The sequence below is a fragment of the Sinohyriopsis cumingii genome, chromosome 7 (genome assembly GCF_028554795.1).
Source record: "Sinohyriopsis cumingii isolate HCF-2022 chromosome 7, ASM2855479v2, whole genome shotgun sequence".
Taxonomy (NCBI): Eukaryota; Metazoa; Mollusca; class Bivalvia; order Unionida; family Unionidae; genus Sinohyriopsis; species Sinohyriopsis cumingii.
The window spans coordinates 121,364,554-121,370,570 of record NC_142967.1 but is presented as its reverse complement, the minus strand read 5'-3'; positions in this window follow the sequence as shown (position 1 = coordinate 121,370,570).

The window sequence follows — 6,017 nt, the reverse complement described above, 5'->3', positions numbered from 1 at the left end:
AAAATTTGTCTTAATCTTTATAACTACTACATTAATTTCATATCCAAATGTATCAAGCACTTTTAGTACTGTACTGTAGCAGTAATAATACAAACAAATTGAGCTGCTTACTGGTAGCGGTAGCAATGTTATTTATATTCAGTATATTATATTTTTATAATTGCTACCAAAGGAGTCTGATGTTTTATCAGCGAGCTACCATACAATCAGTCATCTTATATATACTATAAATATTGCTTCCTATATTAATGAATACGGTTTTAAATAATTAAAAAAATGTAGTTTCCAGTTTGATATCTGTCGAAATAATGCATCTCATAATTGTATGGAAGTGTTTTTTATGTTTACATATAGAAAATATATTTCATACTCTTAGAATTTCTTTTCTTATATAATGAAATAAGTTCATATTCTTGAATCATATATGCTTTGTATGTGATGTCCTTGTTTCAAGTCATCTGCCTTTTGCTATTGTATTGGAATTGGAGATTTAAAATGAAATTGAAAATATGACATACTTATCACAGACAACTAGTGACAATACTTGCTGTCTATTGCACAATCATCCATGCCATATATATACATATACATATATATATATATATATATATATATATATATATATATATATATATATATATATATATATATATATATATATATATATATATATATATATATATAAGAATTCTGTATAATTATATCCCTTACTTCTTGTTATATATATATATATATATATATATATATATATATATATATATATATATATATATAAACTGCAGATTAACAATAAAATTTAATTACACAGGGTTCAGGGAATAAACAGAATCTGTAATGTACTCTCTCTCTCTCGTGAATAAAGAAGAAATGAAAGTATGGCCTCGAGGTGCAATTATCTGCACTTTGCTCAAACCTTATGAGGTCTTTAATGCTAAAATAATAAATATGCTCTAAACTGATAACATTGTGAATGAGAATATTTAAACGAATTAGGGCCTTAAATCCTGTTATTAAGCGGCTACCCTATTCTGCCACCGTGCGGCAGCGGTAAACTAAAGAGACAAAATGTTCAAATAAAATCGGGTGGGAAGGGTCAGCAGAAATATTACGTTGTGTAAATACATCTAATTGTATACAATTTGATACATTTAATTTGTTTTGTGCTACTTGCAGGCCACTTCTCTACCGAATATTAATACTCTGAGACATCAGCTACTGTAATTTAATTCGAATGCTATTTTAAATAAGACGCCCAAACATGCCGTAATGTGGTATAACCTCTTGTTGCTAAGGACAGGGGAGTAGTTGAATTGTAAGAAATTGACGTGTCACAGCGCCATCTGTTGTCATAACGAGGCCTTTTTTTATGCTAACTTCAGTGATTCTAACTTGCAACGTGCTTGTTGCTACATTATAGTCGTGATTTTGGAAGGTGCAATTTGTGTAACTTGTGATATAGCCAGTTTATAAATAGAATGTTAAAACTAATAACTGACATTGAATTTGCCATACGACAAACTACAGAATCAATTCAGTAGTTCGCAAATTGCAAGATACAAGGACGCAAAAGGAAAGTAGATCTAGGCACTTTCAAGCAGCCATTTATAGCTTGCATCAAGGAAGAATAGAAAATTCATAACTAGAATTATGAATGTAGCACTTGCAAGTAGCCATTGACAATAATGCAGAAGGAAAGTAGCACTTGCAAACTGCCACGTACAATCTGCATCAATGAAGAATACAATAAACATTGATAGAATTATGAAAGTAGCACTTGCAAGTAGTCATTTACAATAATGCATCAAGGAAGGTTAGAAAATACATGCGTAGAATTATGGCGGTAATCCCCCTCCATAGAACTTTTCCATAATTAGTTTAACGGGGGTCACCAGAGGTAAGGCAGTACTTAGTTCACTGCTATCGTCAGTCCACCACAAGACACTGGCTCCACTCTGTAAGTTCGACCGAAAACCCTCACTTGAGGGTCCACCCGACAACTGGACTGCTAAAACCTCAGCCGGTTAAGTTTTTGCTTGAATACTGAAGAGTAAAGTTTCCTTTTAACTACAGCAGTACACTCCTCTATTATTCAGTTTGAGGAGACTCGTTAGCATACAGGTTATCTCTATTCTTCCACAATTTTGCGGGTCCCAGTGTCCGCACATGCATCATATTTCCCATGCTTCCGTCATGCCACTCCGTCACAGAACCAACAAGAACTCTGATGTTTCTCCCAATGTCACCAAAGTAAATGGAATGAATGAATGCTGCTGCCGACTGAATGATTGAAAGAATAAGAATTAAAGTCGTTTACGCAACTAAATGCTTTGGCGACAGTTTAAATTTTGACGGGCACGATTTTTAAGTGGTCGGGGCCGTAGGAATGGTGCCACTAAGACCTCGCTTTTATATGCGAATGTCGCATTTTTTAATTGCTATTGAGTCCGGGCAAGGGAAGGGAGGAAAGACACCCTCGGGGTGCGATAAAAAACGCAAGCGTAACGCCTATTTGTGAACACGCCGCTTAATATGCACGAAGCACGGATGTGAAGGAGAAAATCCCTTCCACAAACTACAATGCATACCACATACAAGACCAAAACATGGAAAAAAAAATAATATCGCGCGGACCTAACAAGAACTTTTATTAAAATTTATTAATAACACGACACTATACCGTTACATACAAGGACATTTCATAAGGGAAGAGGTTTTCGTGCGAGGAAAGACAGAAAGCACATAATACATACATACATACATACATACATACATACATACATACATACATACATACATTGATGAGTATCTCTCTTTTCTAGAGATCTCGTTGGCCCTGTTGAATCGTCTTTAATGTTTTGGAGGACATCCAGGTCTCACTTCAGGCTTTACCACAGTATACAGTCTGCTTCTTCGAAAGGATAAAGAGAACTCCACTGTGTCTACTGGACAGTCTACCTCTCCATGTTGCTGCTGCTGTTCTCTACTTTGTTGTTGTCTAAGTCTCTCTGTCCAATCTTCTTAATTCCTTCACGGACAGACTGACAATGAGGAATTTCATCTTAGCACACACCACAGGGTTCCAAGAATCCGTGTATGAAATGTTCGTCAAAAGGCAATGACGTTTGTATTCATCTGTTCTTCTTTACAGGCAATGACAAATCATTAGTTAAAACCTGACATTTTCCTTGAAAATATCTGCCAAGTAAGTCGCTAAACGGTGCTTCTCCTTGCTATGTGGCAGGAGATTTTCGATGCGTTTTATCTCCAGAGACGTCATTGGAGGGAAAGAGTGGTCAAACAAGTCTTGATACCTCTTCTTCAATACTTTTGCTACTGAGATGAGACTCATCTATATATTCTTCCAAATTTTGACTAGGATGATTGATTTGACATCCGTAACAATCTTCTTTGGTTAGGACTGTAATTCTTTTATTGTTCTGGCCATCTCGACAGCATGGCTCTCTCTTTGATTTTTTTCTTCTGTAGTTTGGTTTTGTTCTTGTTCTGGTGTAAAGATGTCCTCATCGTTAACAACCTCATGTTATATTTCCAGTGATTGCTTGTATTCCATAGCTTCCAATATTCTATAATCATTTCTCTCAAACTGTTGATTTAAAACGTATTATAAAATTTGACATGCAAGATGCGTATTGTCAAATTCTGCATACAAAGTGACGTTCGCCGTGTTGGTAAGAGCTTCTGCAAACTGAAGTTCCACACGAAGTTGACCTGATTTTATTGGTGGAAATGTCCCTAAAACTCTTCGATATCGGAATCATAGGAAAATACTGGAAGATAATTGGAGATACGAACAGGAATGTACAAAGTGCGGTTGTAGCTAACAAATTGTTCAATTCAAGTGAATCTACTCTGGAAAATATAGAGTGCTCATTAAAAAATAATATTCTTGGACGGAGATATTCACTGGGATTGATAGTGAATTAAAACCTGGAATTATAATACTGTAATTCAACAAAAGACTGTTGGTACAACAACAAACAAAAAATACAGGCCGCCACAGCCACATCAACACCTTCAGCGCTGGAGTTAATTTGGATTTCTACGAAAGTTTATTCAGAACTTTAAATTATTAGGACTAGTATTATTTGGAATTTATTTCGCAATACCGTAAGTTCTTTTTTGATTTTCACTTTGCATTCTAGGGAAATAAGTTATTTTGTTGAATTTATTTCGCAATACCGTAAGTTCGTTTTTGATTTTCACTTTGCATTCTAGGGAAATAAGTTATTTTGTTGAATTTTACAAAGCTTGTTGCTTTTCACTGTTTTGTGTTGCCTATTTTAAGAACATATACTCGTAAGACATATCTTGTGCTGTAAAATGGCGACAAACCCCGACAGCAACAACAAAAATTCGCCATGTATATAATCGTTGCTCACACAAATGTTTGTGAACTAATGTATTACGTTCATTTCTTTTCTCATTTATCTACTTCATATTTAGGTCATCACGGTTTAGCTGACCCATATCTATTTGCACATTAGTTACATGTGATTTCTGTTCCTTTGTCTTATTGGTATGTATCTAAATATGTCCTTAGGCATGAATAATGAATTGCAAAGATACAGAGATGTTAACAAAAATATTTCAGAAATTTTTGTAATTTTAGCCTGCTTCGGAGCATATTTATAGAACATCATTGCTTTGAAATATTAGCATCATACAGTTTTGTTGTCTGATAGTTAGACACTTTGGCACCAAGTATTTTCCACGCTTGTCCTTAAATTGCTTCCTTCGTTAAGTGTAGCCAATAATTCTACAGCTGTCACAGATACCATCGAGTTGAGAGTGTCCTATTTCACTCTGAATTTAAGTGTATGAAATGGATCCGATTTCTAAAGAATTAACGTAATAATAATGACGAGAATCGATGCAGGGAGCCTAATTGACTGTCACGGCATGAAAAGCACATTGGAGATAATTATGTAATGTTTTTATAACAAAGGAAACATAATTAAGTATTCATGTTTGCCACTGAAGATAACGTTACTCGTCTATAACATCAGAGAATTTTCATTCTTTATGAAAGTTTGAATTTGAATGACAAACAGCTGATAATTGCTATATGAACACATTTCTATCTCAGAAAAAACGTCTCAGAAGTTAAAATATAGCTATCAGTCTCGTAACTATGCAAATTAACTTTTAAATATCATTGGCTCGATAACGCTTTTGTTGAACGCCTTGTATCTTATGAAATTGTTTCTAAGACCCGACATAATGCTTGTAATTACATTGAAGTACGCTGATACCTAATATATATGTATGCATGCATTCATATTTGTTCAATAACATAACCTGTTACAAACATTCAATAACATAACCTGTTACAAAAATTCAAAAACATAACCTGTTACAAAAATTCAATAACATAACCTGTTAAAAAATTCAATAACATAACCTGTTACAAAAATTCAATAACATAACCTGTTACAAAAATTCATGACCACATGGCAGATGGGTCTTTCATGACCAAATGTGTTATCCTCGTTAAATAAACAAATAAATAAATAAATAAATAAATAAATAAATAAATAAATAAATAAATAATAGTAATTCTAATAATAATACTACTAATTTGTCTTTGTATTTTTTTCTCTCGTTTTCTTACTTCATTACGCCATTATAGTATCGTATCAAAGATTAGCGTAAATAGTCATTTAAACGCCTGCTGTAACGTGTCAAACACACACTATTTTCTAAAGTAAGACCCATTGTCGCCCTATCGTCCCCACTAGCTACTTAGGTCAAAATTTGCATCAGCAATCTATAAAACATCCTGTGTGAAACACAAAAATGTTGTGATGAAATATGCATAAACACTGAAACGCAGAATGTTCTTGAAACGTTTGGTGGCACATTTTTTAAAACATTCAAAGGAAAGCTGTTCAACGCATATCCACCCAAATGTTAGCACTTTTTGCGCTATTCTTTCATAAATAAGAGGAATTCACTTGCATTGTTAACGTTGTGTCCATATTTGTGTGGCGCTAAGC